The 16,073-nt window shown below is 44.7% G+C and overlaps 1 protein-coding gene across 3 annotated transcripts in view; it reads left to right on the top strand.

Moving 5' to 3' along the window:
• The window catches only part of YPEL5 (yippee like 5), a 37,015-nt gene that overhangs the window by 10,449 nt on the left and 10,493 nt on the right, over positions 1-16,073 (top strand). The window contains exon 1 of one of the 3 annotated variants that reach the window (XM_061624984.1): positions 4,530-4,764. The exons of 1 other annotated variant lie outside the window; for it this stretch is intronic. The gene's annotated coding sequence lies outside the window, so the exon portion shown is untranslated. Of the gene's footprint in view, positions 1-4,529; positions 4,765-5,220; positions 5,382-16,073 lie in introns of those variants that run through there. One more of the 3 variants, XM_061624987.1, reaches the window with a different exon arrangement.

The raw sequence follows: 16,073 nt of genomic DNA, 5'->3' as shown, positions 1-16,073 counted from the left end.
ATTTATAGTGTGACCCCAGGATGGATGAGCTTGTGGTTTCTTATCAGTCCCTCACTGGGAATCAGTATCCCTCTCTCATAACACTAGAATTTGGGGACATCTAATGAAGCTGAATGTCGGAAGATTCAGGATGGACAAAAGATTTTGCATTAGTGCATTGTTAAAACTATGGAATTTGCTGCCATAAAAAATAGTGAAGGCCACCAACTTGGGTGGCTTTAAAAAGAGGATTTGACAAATTCATGGAGGATAAAGCTATCAACAGCTACTAGCCTCAATAGCTATGTACTCTCTCCACTGTCGGAAGCCGTATGCCTCTGAATGCCAGTTGCTGGAAACCACAGGAGGGGAGAGTGCTGTGGAGCTTAGGTCCTGTTTGTGGGCTTCTCATTGGAATATCTGGTTGGCCACTCTGAGAATGGCATGCTGGACTAGCTAAGCCAATGCCCTGATCCAGCAGGCTCTTGTTAGGTTCTTTTGGATGTCAATGTGTATGTGCACCAGATTTGATGCCACTGAACCAAGTTTCCCCAACTATAATACTTTTGTTCCACTTGCAGTAATATTAATTGCCTGCTGTCTGTTCCTCCCTGTGAGACCTTTGCACAGTTCACTGGAAGAAAGGCAGAGCTACATTACATCAGTGATCAAGGAGACGTGATTTCCAAACATGCAAAAGCAGGCACAAATGCATGAACAAAATCTTAAATCTTTCTGCTGATGTTGTGCGTCAAGATTATCTGTATAGCATGTTGACAGAAGAGGGAGCTCTTTTCCTTCTAGATAGCATATGTAAAATAATAAAGTGGTCCAAACAAAATAGAAAAGTGTCCTCCAGGTAAACAACATTATTATTAGCATTAATATTTACTGCCCGCCCTTCACCCAGAGGTCCTAGAGTGGGTTATAACAACCTTAAAATACAGTGTTAAAAACAATTAAAAACAACCAGAATCACAAACAGGGTTTGTCTTAAAATATATGCCTCAGTTGACAAAGGCCAGGGGAAAGAGGAGCATCTTCAGCATTCACCTAAAGCTGCACACTGAAGTTGCCAGATGCACCTAGGTGGAGAGGGAGTTCCACAACTTGGGGGCTGCCACAGAGAAGGCCCTCTCCCGGGCTACTACCCTGAGAGCTTCTAAGGGTAGTGGAACTACTGAAAGGGCTCCCTATGCTGATCTCAGCACCCTAGAGAGTCTGTAGGAAAGGAAGCAGTCTTTCAGATATTTGGAACCTAAGTCATTTAAGGCTTTAAATACTATTGTGAGCACCTTGAACTGGGCCTGGAAACAAACTGGCAACCAATGCAGCTGTTTTAAAGCAAAGATTATATCAGACCTAAAAGGAACCCCAGCCAGTAATCTGGCTGCTGTATTTTGGACCAGTTGACTGAAAGGGAGGAAACAGGAGTGCTCAGATAGGCAGAAGCAGCCCATTCTTTCTCGCAGGGCTCAGGGTGGGGAAAGGAGAGTATGTCTGTTTTCTTATGAATTATGCAAGGAAAGATGTGACCACTGCGGTTGGGAAAAAGTGATACAGTACTCATCTATTACACCCAAAGCATGCTCTGATGAGCTCCAAAAGGATCTTATATCCCTGGATGAGTGGAGCATTGAATCAATATTACTACTTAATGTTTATATAACATAACTAGGGCTTCCGCCTCTGCTTGCTTTGCTTGCCAATCTTGCCTGCTATTGCCAGCATACCTCCCCACGGGTCACCAGCACTCCCCTCCCTCCCTCCCCCACGGGCCACCAGCACTCCCCCCCCCCACGGGCCACCAGCACTCCCCTCCCTTTCCCTCTCCCATGGGTTGCCAGTGCTCCTCCTCCCTCCCCCAATGGGTCACCAGCCCTCCCTCCATCTCCCCACAGGTCTCCCCATCATGGGTCTCCCTCCCCCCCCACTGGCCCATCTCTCTCCTCTACCCACCCACTGACCCACCAATGTCCAAGTCCAGCCACCACCAGGCCCCTTTCTCACCTCTGCTGCCACCCCACTCGCTTGCTCACCTGTTCACTGTAGGTGCTGTGCCATTGCTGCTGCCCCGCTTCACAACTTACAAAACACAACATATTATATACGAAGCTAGAGTGAGTGTAGGATAGTGGTCACAGTTTTGGATTTGGACTGGTGAGACTTGGGTTCAAATCCCCTCTTAGCTGCAAAGTTCACTGGGTGACCTAGCCATTCTCTCAGTCTAACCTACCTCGCAGGATTCTTATGAGGGGAGAGGGGAACATCATGTACACTGCACTGAACTCCTTGAAGGAAAGCCAGGATGTAAGGTAATAAATATACATTTCAACCCACTTCGCCTACCTTATCTTCAGTAATATTTACAACACCTATGTAAGGTAGGCCAATATTATTGATTCCAATAATAGGCTAAGGCTGAGACAACAATTACGTGGTTAAGTCACCTAGTGAATCAATACATTTTAGGAACAAGCAACCTGTGGTCCTCCAGATGTTAGATTCCAGCTCCTGTAATCCCTTTCCATTGGCTGGCTGGGGCTGATGGGAGTTGGAGGCTAATAACATCTGGTGGGCCACAGGTTGCCTTCCTAGAATTTCCTTGCCCATGCACTTAGGAACTATGCTTCTCAAACAAAAGCACTGAGTGCTGCTGAGTGCTAAGGATGTACCAATGAGAAATAACCCCAACCACTACACTTCATTGTGATCCAGCAACTTTGACAAAGTTTTTAATGAATATATGGAGCTCCGAGGATATATCGAGGGACATAATTGAGGTTTATAAAATTATACATGATGTGGAGAAGGTAGACAGTTTCTCCTCCTGTCTCCTGTACTAGAACCCCGGAGTCATCCAAGATACCTGAAGGTTAGGAGATTCAAGAGAAAAAGGTAGCAATTTACCACAAAGTACATAATTAAACTCTTGCTGCTACAGAGGATATTTATGGCTGTGTACACACTATACATTTAAAGCACATGACTTTACAGAATCCTGGGAACTGTAATTTGTTAAGGGTGCTAGGAATTGTAGCTTTGTGAGGAGTAACTTACAGTTCCCAGAATGCTTTGTGGGAAGCAATGTGCTTTTCAGGCATGGTGTGTCCACAGTCATAGTCAACAGGACTCTGGATACCAGTAGCTGGGGAATAGGAGCAGCAGAGGGCTATTTTCTTCTTTCCCAGCTTGTGGGCTTCCCAAAGCATCTAGGTGGGCGCTATGTGAACAGTACGCTGGATGAGGTAGGCCTCTGGTCTAGGGCTGCCGGGTTCAGGGCCTGAGAATGATTCTGTATCTTTAAGAGAAGAGAAAATTCTCTCTTCTCCCTGCACAACTTTTAAAGATACAGAAGACCTCTTGGTTCCCAGCCCCAGCCTCCAAGAGGTCTTCTGTATCTTTAAAAGTTGTGCAGGGGGAAGGGAGAATCCCACCTTGTGGTTTTTCCCATTAAAGTGTTGCAAGAAAACCTGCAGTTGGCTGAATTTTCTCTTCTCTTAAAGATACAGAATCATTCTCAGGCCCTGAGCCTGGCAACCCTACTCTGGCCTGATCCAGCAGGTATCTTATGTTCTTATAAGGGAGACAGCATACATATAATTCACTTATCAATTTGAATGTATATTGATGTTGGGGTTTTTTAGAATTATGTTTGTTTCATGATGTTTTGATTACTATTAGCTGCCTCAAACTTTTTGGAGAAATAGGTGGGACAGAATTTTTAAAAAGAAAAAGGAGGCATGGTTGTGCCTGAACGTGACTCCGCATACTTGATCACTGGCAGCTCCGTGCATGAACTTTACTGAAAGTGGTAACCATGGTGCAATATCGATAAGGGCACATTGGCACAGAAGCTGCCTTACATAGCTAGCTGCCGTATACTGTCAGGCCATTGGTCCATCTAGCTCAGTATTGTCTACACTGACTGGTAGCGGCTCTCCAGGGTTTCAGGCACCAAAGGATGCACATGGACGTGGGAACCTGCCCAAGTGTGCAATAATCCAAATTCCTGAGAAAACAAGAGATGTCCCTTTTCTCCACATGTTCTTTCTCCACAACTCCTCCTAGACTGGAGTTAGTAAAGCAAATCTTCGGAGGGGAAAGGAGGCGGGCAGCAGAACTGACGCTGAAGAGCCCGCCGCTCACCCGGGGTAGGCTCAGACCCAGATCTCATTTTCCGACGCGAGCCTCAATTTCCCCGCCTTTACCCTTCATTTCAGATGCGAGGAGATGAGGGGTGAGAAAGCAGGGCAGAGGGAGACAGCTGGGGTAGCGGAGAGGGCAGCGGTGCACTCTGCGCATCCTCAGAGACACTCTCTTCCTCCCGGTCACCTCAGATGACCAGGACTATGTGCGATGATTCCTAGAAAGTGTCCCTAAGGATGTGCAGAGCGCACTCCAACCGTCCATCTTCCTCCGCTTTTCCTACCCAAACATGATATGGGGGGGAGGTCGGTAAAGGCTGCGAGTAACAACAGCAAAAGTTGCAGCTGCCATGAAGCGCTGGAGGCAGCCGGGCCTTCGGGGGTTGCCCCTTTAACAAGCGCGCGAGCGGGGAGAGGAGGCGATGGACGGCTGCCTGGACGGACGGGTGAAGGGACGGGGCGGGCCGGTGCCGCCTCCCCCCGCTCCCTCGCTGCCTCTCCGCCCCGAAGGCACGTCGTGTGAGGAGGAGCCGTCGCCGCCTGCTCATTGCTGCCGCCGCTCCTCCTTTCCTTCGGCCGACCCTCCCTCTTCCCCTTTTTTCTGACAACCCGCCGGCCGGGTTCCTGCTCCCCTCAGGTACTTTGCTTCGTCCCGGCGCTGCCGCCGCCCTCCGCTGCCTCTGCCTCTTCCCGCTCCCAGCCAGAGAGAGGGCGGCTGGTAGTCAGCAGCTAGGCGCGGCTGGGAGGCGGGCGGCTTTGGCGGCGTCGGCTTATGGATGTCTCCGCCTTGGCCCGCTAGGCCGGCAGTCCCTGTCCGGCTGCGTGAGGAGAAGTAGCAGAGAGCTGGCTACTTGACTGGCTGGCTAGCTGGCGGGGTCTCCCGGCCACGCACCTCGGGGGTCGCCTCGTGGAAGTGGGTGGGGAAAGGAGAAGAGACCCCCCCCTACTTATGTGCAGGCCTCGTAGGGTTTGTTCGGAGGGGTCTTAGGGAGATAGGTGGCACTGAAGCCTCATTCTCCCCTTGCTCTGTTGGCTGCCCTCCTGAGCCTCTGTTTCTGCTGCTCAGAAAAAGGGGCTTTCGGGGGGGGGGAGGAGAGAGGGGGGACCCCCCCAAGAATTTATTTATTTATTTATTATTTGATTTATATCCCGCCCTTCCACCCAGCAGGAGCCCAGAGCGGCAAAGAATCAGTAGATGAGCTCCACAATACTAGGAATGAGTATCTCAAATGTACTACAGGGCTCTCTCCAGAGGTAGGGGATGCACTCTCTCTCTCTCTCTCTCTCTCTCTCTCTCCTCTCCCCCCATTCCGGTTTTTTTAAATTGGAGAAACAGAACCCTCTTACAAGTGTCCCCCCAAACCCCATTCTTCTTGGGTGGAAATCATGTGCTGCTGCAGTGGAGATGTACTTCTACTAAACTGTGCTGAAGAAATATAGGGAGTTGCCCCCTACCTCTGTTTCTAATTGTTTAACGTTTCAATTCATATTGTTGGCTGTAACTAAACAAGCCAGTGGCTGTCCTAATTAAGGCAGGGACACTGTATAAATATACATATATACATGTACACCTGGGAGTGTGGGCCATTGAGCTCAGTGGGGCTTGCTTCTGAGTAAACATCGCACTGTGAGTGAAAAACAAGAAACCTCTGGATTGTGGACAGCAACATGCCAGCCCATCTGAAGGGGTGCACATCACTGCTTGGGAAAGTGTTGGGCCTGAGTAAAATTAGGCTTTTTTTCTCCAGAGGAGCTGGTGAAGTGTCCTTCAAGAAGGTCTGATAGTGGGCTCTCCGACACTGGAGGCATTCAAGAGACAGCTGGACAGCCATCTGTTGGGAATGCTTTGATTTGGATTCATGCATTGAGCAGGGGGTTGGACGTGATGGCCTTATAGGCCCCTTCCAACTCTACTATTCTATGATACATAAGTGTGTCATTTAATTCCTGCTTTTCTTCCAAGGAACTCAAGGCAGGGTGCATGGCTCTCCCCACCCTCATTTTATCCTCACAACAACCCGCAGGTCAGGCTGAGACTGGCCCAAGGTCACCAAGTGAGTTCTGTTGCTCAGTGGGAATTTGACTCTTGATCTTCCATGTCCTCATCCAACACTCTAACCACTCTGTAGTTTATTTTAGCTAAATGATTCTCTGGGAGTTTTCTTGGGAGTGATTGTGTCTTATCCTAATTGTTCAGCATTGGAAGGATGGCAACCTTTGGAAAGAAGCCCCATGGGGACATGGAGGGTGATTTCTGACATTAATGATGCCCATGTCAGTCATTAATGAGGATCTGACTGGAGTGCAATTTGAGTTCTTGTGGAGATATGCAACATTTATGGAGAGAGATAGACTGAGGTGTAGAACTTTTGAAGGACTTCAAGAGTATGAGATTCAGGTCTCTCACAAGCTGGCTTTGTGGACAGGTGGGAAGGAGATTATTTGCATCTCACGGGCTATATGCTTTCAGTACTGTCGTTCTTTATTGGTTCTGAACATGCTTTTGGTTTATTCCTTCTGGAGTGTTGGAATTTCTCCAGAAGATCTTTGCAGGTTCCATTGTGACACTGTTACAGGGGATTTGAGGGATCTTGATGGTAGAGTGTGGCGTAGACTTCTAATCCAAGTCATGAATTGGAGTTTTCTCCATCTGCCTTTAAGTTACTTGTATTTGCATCAAGTTCTTGGGGTGGGTAAGGTATTGGAGAAAAAGTAAATCAGAAGTGATTGGTAGACATTGTATAAAAGAAAATGAAATACGTCCCCCTCCTGGTTTAACTCCTAGAACTGAAATGGCAGTCTTCAAAAAATATTTAGATATGGACTTTGAGCTTTATGGGAAATGGGAAAATCTCTGTTGGTGGGCTTACCTCAGAGAATGGTGCTCTTTGGGTCCGTACAATTCAAATATGGTGCTTGGATGTTGTCATTAAGGAAATGCTCTCGTTTTATATAAATGGTAGACTTGTGGTGGTTTCTAAGGTATGTTGGCTGTAGCCTTAGTGTGAACTTTTTTTTTTAGTGTGAACTATTCTTGAAAGGCTATGCAAGAGTCTGTGCTTGGGTGAACATAGCTGGGGGAAACAAAGGTTTGGTTTAGACAGGCTAATGCTTAGTGATACAGGAGCAAACTGGCTCGAGGCTCTGGCTCACATACCCCACCCATCTCCATGTTTGAAAATGGCCACTTTAGAACTAATCACAGTTTCTTATTATTTATTAATTTAATTTAATTTAATTTAATTTGTATCCCGCCCTTCCTCCCAGCAGGAGCCCAGGGCGGCAAACACGGCACTAAAAACACTTTAAAACATCATAAAAACAAATCTTAAAATACATTAAGACAAAATAGCATTAAAAACACTTTTAAAAGGGTTAAAACATTATTTAAAAAAACATATTAAGCAATTCTGACACAGACACAGACTGGGATAGCTCTCAACTTAAAAGGCTTGTTGAAAGAGGAAAGTCTTCAAAAGGCGCCAGAAAGATAGCAGAGATGGCGCCTGCCATATGTCTGATTTCAGTTATGTTTTCAACTGTTGAAATCCAGTTGCAGTCATTGCATTAACTCCTTATGGAATTTGGGGTGTGTGGCTAGAACTGGGATGGAGCAGAAGGAGGGAAGCGGTGAAAATGTGGAGCTTAGAAAACAGAGAAGCAATGAGGTAGAGCTGGATTTGGAGAAGGACTTGGCATTTCACAGCAGGAAGGAAGTGATTCAGCAATTCCTGGTCTCTATTCATTTTTGTAAAGAAATCCATGGAAGCGAAAAGCCCAGAAGTATTTACTAACTTCTGACACGAGTCAAGTCATTTGGCTCATCAGTGGTTTGTGTGTGTGTCTTGGGGGTGGGTAGGGGGGAAGAACCAACTCTCCTACAGAAATTTCCTCTCTCCCCACAATCAAAGCATTGAATGGCTTTTAAATAGCTGCCTCATTTATACTGATAAAGCGTCTCCAGTGCATTGCATTGGGATGACCCTTCAGACCAGTTGCTGATTTTTCTTTTTTCTCCCCCTAGCTGTAGTCTAGCCTCAGAATATAGGAAGGAAGCTGCTATAACGTCACACATCACTGGGAGATAAATATGTCTCTCCTTTGACTTGTGGTGTTTGATTTTCTCTCTCTTCCTCTCTCACAATAATTCTACCAGATGCCTGATAGTTTTGTCAGGAGCATTCGGTTTCTCGCGAGATGATTTGAGTGTAATCAGCCAGTCTATTTCTAATAGTTCTGGCCTTAGGAAGATGACTAAGCAGTTGTGCGCTACTGTGAATTTTTCTGACATAGCTGTAGGTAGGGCTTGGACTCTTCAGTGACCAATAGGGATGGCAAAACATTGTTTTTGTTTCCAACAGAATATTCTTTTTTCTCCCTCACCCAAATGACTTTGGAGAAAACTTCAAAATTTGGGAGCCGCAAACTTTAGAATTTCATGCAGTGAGTAAAAACTTCAATGAATCAGAACAGAATTATTTTCCGGCCAGTTGTGATGTGTTGGACTGAAACAGCTGACTTCAGCATTCTAAACATGTCTGCCGTACCCACAAAGGAGACATAAGCAAGCTACAAAGGTGCAGGAGTGGATTGCTACTGGGACTGGTGGCATTTAACGTGGATAAGTGATTTGGAGGTGGAGGTCACTCATGACATATTGAGTTATTCAGAATGGTCAAATCCGAAACAGATTGTGAAGGGTTCCCAAAGGCACTTTGGCCGGACAACAGAATGACTGAGGAGATTTGAGTGTAAATGAACAGAACTGTGCATATCAAGTGATGACCCATTCTGATTCTGTGTATATGCTTTTGTGATTACTTGTAAAAGAGATCTTGGTTTGTTTGTTTATTTATTTATTTAAGTTGTATCCCGCCCTTCCAGCAGGAGCCCAGCAGGTTGTATTGGAAAGATCTCTGCAAGAGTAAGCTTAGTGATATAGCAATGAAAACAGGCAGAAATGAATAAGAAAGGGATTGACAGTAACAACAACTAGTAACAATGGTATAGTATAATCGTTGGCATGGCTATGAGTGGAGTACAATGTACAGTCATTTCAAATGAGACAGCTCAGTGAACAGAAGAAACTGCCCTGTACCGAGTCAGACTTTTGGTTCATCTATTCCAGTATTGTTGATTCGGAGGCTCCATCTGTGCCATACATTTGCATAGCTTCCCCCCCCCAAGAATCCTGAGGAGTGTAGTTTGTAAAGAGTGCTGAGAGTTGTTATGAGACCCCTAATCCCCTCCCAAGGCAACAATTCCCACAGTTCCTTGGGAAGAGGGATTGATTGTTACAGCACTCTGGGAATTGTAGCTCTGTGAGGGGGGAACAGGAGTCTCTTAAGAACTCTTCTTTACAAACAACAGTTCCCAGGTTTTTTGGGGGGTGGGGGGAAGCCATGACTTGTTTTAAATGGTATGATACTGCTTTAAATTTTTGTTGCAGATGCGGCCTTGCTGACAATGACTCCTGAGTCTCAAGCACAGTTATTTCCCATTGCTTACTTCCTGATCTCTTATAACTGCAGATTCTAAGGATTGAACCTGGGATCTTTGGCTTAGATGTACTCTACTACGGGCTCTGGTTCTTCCTCCTGACACACACATCTTGTAGCATGTTAAGGAAAAGGTAGAATCCCTTGTGACCTGCTAGCTTTCTGCACACAGAAGTCTTGAGAAAATGCTATCACCTATGTGCATTTCTAAATTGAGCAAATATAGGAAGGCTGACTGTAGGTGGAGGCAGTATGCTTCCAAATACCACTTGCTGGAAACCTCAGGAGGGGAGAGTGCTCTTGTGCTCAGGGTCCTGCTCGAGGGTTTCCCATGAGCAACTGCTTGGCCATTGTGAGAAGAGAATGCTGGATTAGATGGGCCATTGGCATGATCCAGTAGGCTCTTCTTATGTTATGAACACATCCTCCTTCTCCCCCCATCAAGCATTTCAAGTAGCTCTGAGTTGGTCATGAAGCTAGAACTGGACTTTGACCAATAATCAGTTCTTTTTAATTGTGTTTTGTTATGTGCCTTCAAGTCGATTACGACTTAAGGCGACTCTATGAATCAGCGACCTCCAATAGCATCTGTCGTGAACCACCCTGTTCAGATCTTGTAAGTTCAGGTCTGTGGCTTCCTTTATGGAATCAATCCATCTCTTGTTTGGCCTCTATCTTTTTCTACTCCCTTCTGTTTTTCCCAGCATTATTCTCATTATGTGTCTTTTTGATTCCGTCTCTTGTTTGCCCTTCCTCTTTTTTCCTACTTTCTTCTGTTTTTCCCAGCATTATTGTCTTTTCTAGTGAATCATGTCTTCTCATTAGGGAGCCAAAGTATGATAACCTCAGTTGCATCATTTTAGCTTCTAATGACAGTTCTGGTTTAATTTGTTCTAACACCCAATTATTTGTCTTTTTTGTGGTCCATGGTATCCACAAAGCTCTCCTCCAACACCACATTTCAAATGAGTTGATTTTTCTGTTATCCACTTTTTTCGCTGTCCAACTTTCACATCCGTACATAGAGATCGGGAATACCATGGTCTGAATGATCCTGACTTTAGTGTTCAGTGATACATCTTTGCATTTGATGACCTTTTCTAGTTCTCTCATAGCTGCCCTCCCAATCCTAGCCTTCTTTTGATTTCTTGAGTCTCCATTTTGGTTAATGACTGTGCTGAGGTATTGATGATCCTTAACAAGTTCAATGTCCTCGTTGTCAACTTTATGACTTATGTAAGTTACATAAGTCTTCTGTTGTCATTACTTTAGTCTTTTTGACGTTCAGCTGTAGTCCTGCTTTTGTGCTTTCCTCTTTAACTTTCATCAGCCTTCCTTTCAAATCATTACTGGTTTCTGCTAAGAGTATGGTATCATCTGTATATCTTAAATTATCGATGTTTCTCCCTCCAGTTTTCAAACCTCCTTCATCTTGGTCCAATCCCGCTTTCCGTATGATATATTCTGCGTACAGATTAAGCAAATAGGGTGATAAAATACACCCGTCTCACACCCTTTCCCATGGGGAACCAATCGGTTTCTCCATATTCTGTCCTTACGGTAGCCTCTTGTCCAGAGTATAGGTTGCGCATCAGGACAATCAGATGCTGTGGCACCCCCATTTCTTTTAAAGCATTCCATAGTTTTTCATGATCTACACAGTCAAAGGCTTTGCTGTAATCTGTATGAAGCACAGGGTGACTTCCTTCTGAGTAGATACGGTCAGGATTGCACTGTAAAATGAGATGTCCCTTAGAGCCAAAGGACACCTAGCAGCATGCTCATGAGCATTCTCAGCTTTCTGCATTTCTCTTTCTGGAGCTTTAGTTCTAAACTGGAAGCTCAAGAATAGGTTTCTGGAGCCGAATCATGCTATGGCATTGGCAGAGTTGTTCACCATCAACTGCTGTAAAGAAGAGGGCCAACAATCAAGATACTGAACTATTCTTCTAAAGCCAGTGTTCCTACTGACTCTCACCTGTATCTAGCCCTAAATAAAGAAATAAATTGGTAATAGAGTATTAAACATAAAAGATGCGAACTTGCTTCTGTTCTCTGGCTCAGTCATGCACTTCTTCTATATCTGGTGCTACAAGCAGGCTTCCTTCGAAGAACATATAAAAGAAGAATACTTGAACGTTTTCCCTAAGTTTTAACGTTCTGGAAACTAAATACGAGCATTTGTAGTTATAATTCTCATGGGGCTAGGTAATTTTCATAGTTTAAATGCCTATGATTCGTTACTGGGGTTAGGTTGCATGCTAAACTTAGTACCCTGGGTTTGGCATGGCACGTATACAACAGGAGTAGCAGTCCATATCGTTTGTGAAGTAGTCTTAGCTTCACACTGTAGAATAATTTGTTTCCTAAACTGGAACTTGTGTGGTTGCTGCTGTCTGATTATGTACCCTGAATATTGCTGTTTTTAAAATAAAAATAAAAACACCACACGAATAAATAAAAGAATGATATTTGGGAAGGCGGCTGTTTGGTTATGATTTGGTTAGAGCCAAGCAAGTGTAGTACCTTGGCAGCTTTTTTTTTTTTAACAATCTAACTTCAGGGCAAGTGTGTGTGTGTGTGTGAGTGTGTGAGTGAGTGAGTGAGAGAGAGAGAGAGAGAGAGAGAGAGAGAGGCTACTTCAGTGCATCTAAACCCCGTATCTCTGATGGGGCTTTTTTCAATCCTTGTGCGTCTTGATGGGAAGACTGCCCTCTCCTTCCATATCATTTTCTCAGCTCCTGCCTTGCTTATCATCATACCAAAGTTTGTGCAGCCAACCAAAATGTCACAATCATCTGCAAGCTTTCGAGTTCGCCAGAGATCTGTATCAGGCTAGAACAGTAAACAAAGGAAAAGGGAGGGGATGGGGGGGGGGGACAGAGAGGGAATAGATATCTTTGGCTGGTGGTGAAGTCATCTTTGCCTGCATCCATTAATAGTGTGAAGATGGAGAGAGGAAAGAAGCAACAGACATTCAAAAGATCCCAGCAAGGTTGCACTCACCACTCATCAGCTGGTGAGCAGACAGTGCAATCCTGCTGACCGCAGGGGCCTGTTTCACCAGTGCATTCCCTGCAAGGAGCATGCTAGCAAAGCAGCACCCAGCAGGATTTAACCCCTCCCCTTCTCCCATCAGCGTACAGCCAGTGATGTCAGCTGATGGATAGCTGGGTGTGTTTTGGGGAACCTCTGACCTGTAGTCCAACTTGGACGTCTTGGTGAGCCAAGATTGGCCCATGGGCTGGAGGTTCCCCGCACCTGCTGTATTAGGTACTTTTCCGGTTGCACCAAGGCCTCTTGAGAAGCAGAAACATGCAAACATACAGTGGCTGTTTCCCTACCTGCGCAAAATCAAAACCTGGCCTTTAGTAACGCCTGCTCTCTATGTTCAAGTGAAGCACACAGGATCTTTTGTAAGTTGACAACAGAGAAACAGAGAAACTAGGTAGTCCTTGTACTGACAAAAATAGAGATTAATTTTAGGGGGCGTATTAGGTAAAAAGGTATGCATCTGTCAATATAAAGGCAATAGCTTGTGTGTCAGTGGGCTACCTAGTACAATGTGGGTTGTCTGTTCAGTGTGCAGAGAGAATCTTGGAAGCAAAAATGTGCAGGGAGCAGACAATCCTATTGGCAGCCCCCAAAAGAAGGAGCTGGGAGAACTAAAGTTTAGGAAAACATATTTTGGAAAGGCGCTAAGCAGGTGTTCAAGAAACACAGCTTTGATAAGCAGGTCTGCTAAAAATTCACCCAATAAACCACCTAGTCCAGTAGTGCAGTGTAGTCTAGAAGCTTGCATCTTAATTGTTTTCTTTTTGCAACCATTTCATGCAAGTAGCTAGCTTCAGCAGGCTACATAATTTTAAATAATAACACTCTCAGTCTTCGTGCCATATGAGTCTGATGATGCCTCCAGCTTTTGGGGAATATGTTTTGGTATGTATGTGTGTAGAAATATCCTCTTCAGACTAATTTGTTAGGTTGGAATGGGTCATTCCTCCTTCTGTAATTCTATGCTGTCAGTAATGCCTTTCATTCCTCCTACTTAACAATAGAGCTATTGAATCTGTGGAAGATTAACGAAGTGTTTTTCTTTGTCATCTGCCCAATCTCTTTGTATGTGTGAACAGAGGACTGAATAGAAATAACAGACAAAATGTTACCGGGTCACTGTGATGTGCTGCTTCAAGTTGAAGGATTCTTTGGGTTTCCAGATCTCTGGCTCCCTGGGGGGTTCTAAGGACCTGAAGCACTTCATATGTTCTTTTTCCATTTTGTTTTATGGTGTCAAAACATAACAGCATCCTTTACCAGTCAGATTTCAGTTTCCAGGACAGTGTGCTTAGAGTTCTTCTCTTCCTCCCCTTTCCTTAGCCTCAAATTATGGCAGTCCTTCATTTCGAAGCACCAGATCATTCTGCATCCATTAGTCTAGGGAGATGTGAATTGTTTCAGTGTCTCTTATCTCTGGGTAGCTGAAACAGTAGTGAACTGTCCTGAGACTGCACACGCAAGACCAAAACTACATGCTGAATTATGCCCCCCCTCTCTCTTTCTGTGCATGCGTGCGTGCGACGTGTGTGTGTGTGTGTGTGTGTTTAAACAGGAGCTACAGTGGGGCAGGGTGGAAAAACATTTGGATCACAATCATGCTATGGTTGATTTTTGGTGGGAACTGAAGCATGGATCAGAGAGCTCCTGCAGCTGCTATTTAAAAAAAACCCACCAACAAAACCACCCATACATACATATGCAAATGTATATTTGGTTTAAACTTTGCTGTTTGGGGCCCATACGATACGAAGGCTCAAAACTAAGAGCGGTCCTTGTAGATCAGATCAAAGGATGTATATTTATGGCAACTGTCTATATAGAAGCTCCAGGTTCAGAACCAACATCCTTCTGAATACCAGTTTTTTTGGGGGGGAGGCTACAGTGGGATAGGGTTGTTGCCTTCATGCCCTGCTTATGGGATTCTCAGAGGCGTTTGCTTGGCTGTTTTAGAAGAGGGAACCTGGACTAGATAGATAGTCCTTTGGACGGATCCAGCAGAGCTTCTCTTATATTCACTCAGGTCTTCTCTTCCTGGGTTCCTCACTTTGTAGTCTTTTGGAATCGTGACAAGAGATCTGGAATGGTGCTGAATAGTCTGGCAGTGATTCCCCAGACATGCTGCTTATGGGAGCATCTGGACCTTGACATGGATACAGAAATTGGCTGATTTAGCGTTGAAATGCTAGGCCAAGAGCACAAGACACTGTTGTGCAGGGAGCCCATAGAGTGGATGGGATATTTATATGCTGCAGATGGGGAAAGCCTACACCTACGTAGGCATCTGTTTTCTCTGAAATTTCAGTTCTTGTCTCGCACTTGGAGAAATCTGTTCAATAGTCATAACTTCCTCTGTCATATTCATGCTTAATAGCTCCTTGTGCTTTTATGGAAAACATAAGCTACTAAGATGCTACACATATACTTCCTCTGCTGTTTTCAAGCTTTTTTTGTATAGAGGTGACACTGGTCCCCTAGGGCTGGAATCATGAACTGGTCTAAGTCATGAGAAGGTGAATTTTTGAACTCAGGTTCTTTTTATCCAGTACTAATGAAGACGCAAATTCCTCTGTCCTTTAATAGATGATGGATTTTTTTTAACTGGTGCATAGAACTGATCCAGTCCTCTAGCTCTTCTCCAATTAATAGCTGAACTTGTAGTTGTCCAGGATATTGCATTGTGGTGTTGGCTGGTAAGTGTAAGAATATCAGCTATTCCCTTTCTCCCCCGCCCAGCTCAAATTCCAAGCCCTTGAGACTTTGCCAAACAGCATTTTTCTGTGCATATATGTGAAAGATAGGAATGTCATATTTCCTACCTGCACATTGATTAAAATTTGGTCATTGTCTCACATGAGGGACATTGACTCTGTTCCGTTCTCAGACATATGTTATGGGTAGCTCATCCTTCCCGTAATGCTCCATTGTAACCCTTAGAATGCTCAGATTTGTGATGGCATTGCACATCTGGTTAGATCAAACACCCTCCCAGATATAAGTTGCTAGGGTGCCACTGGGCTAACATGAGCAAGGGTAGGTTGGACAAGCTGGTCAACTAGAGAATTATTAGCTAGGCCTCCATTGGACCTTACTTTCAATTGCTCAGGCCATCTAGCAAGACAGAGCTCTATCATCATCATTATTATTAATCTATTAATAATAATACTTGTTTGTTTGTTACCTGAAGGTCTCCAAGCAACTTGAAACACATTAAACATATAAATAAATACATTATACCTTAAAAACAATAAAATGACTCCCATAGTAGCCACAGGAAGCTTTGGCACCAGACCAATAAGAAACGCCATCTCAGTCTATCAAAAGCCTGAGGGTGAAGGCAAGTCTTTGCCTGGCACCAAAAATATTTCAGCGAATTCATCAGACAGACCTTACT

This window comes from Rhineura floridana, chromosome 4 (genome assembly GCF_030035675.1).
Source record: "Rhineura floridana isolate rRhiFlo1 chromosome 4, rRhiFlo1.hap2, whole genome shotgun sequence".
Classification (NCBI taxonomy): Eukaryota; Metazoa; Chordata; class Lepidosauria; order Squamata; family Rhineuridae; genus Rhineura; species Rhineura floridana.
The sequence above is the reverse complement of the archived record's forward strand: the minus strand, read 5'-3'. Positions and strand labels throughout refer to the sequence as shown.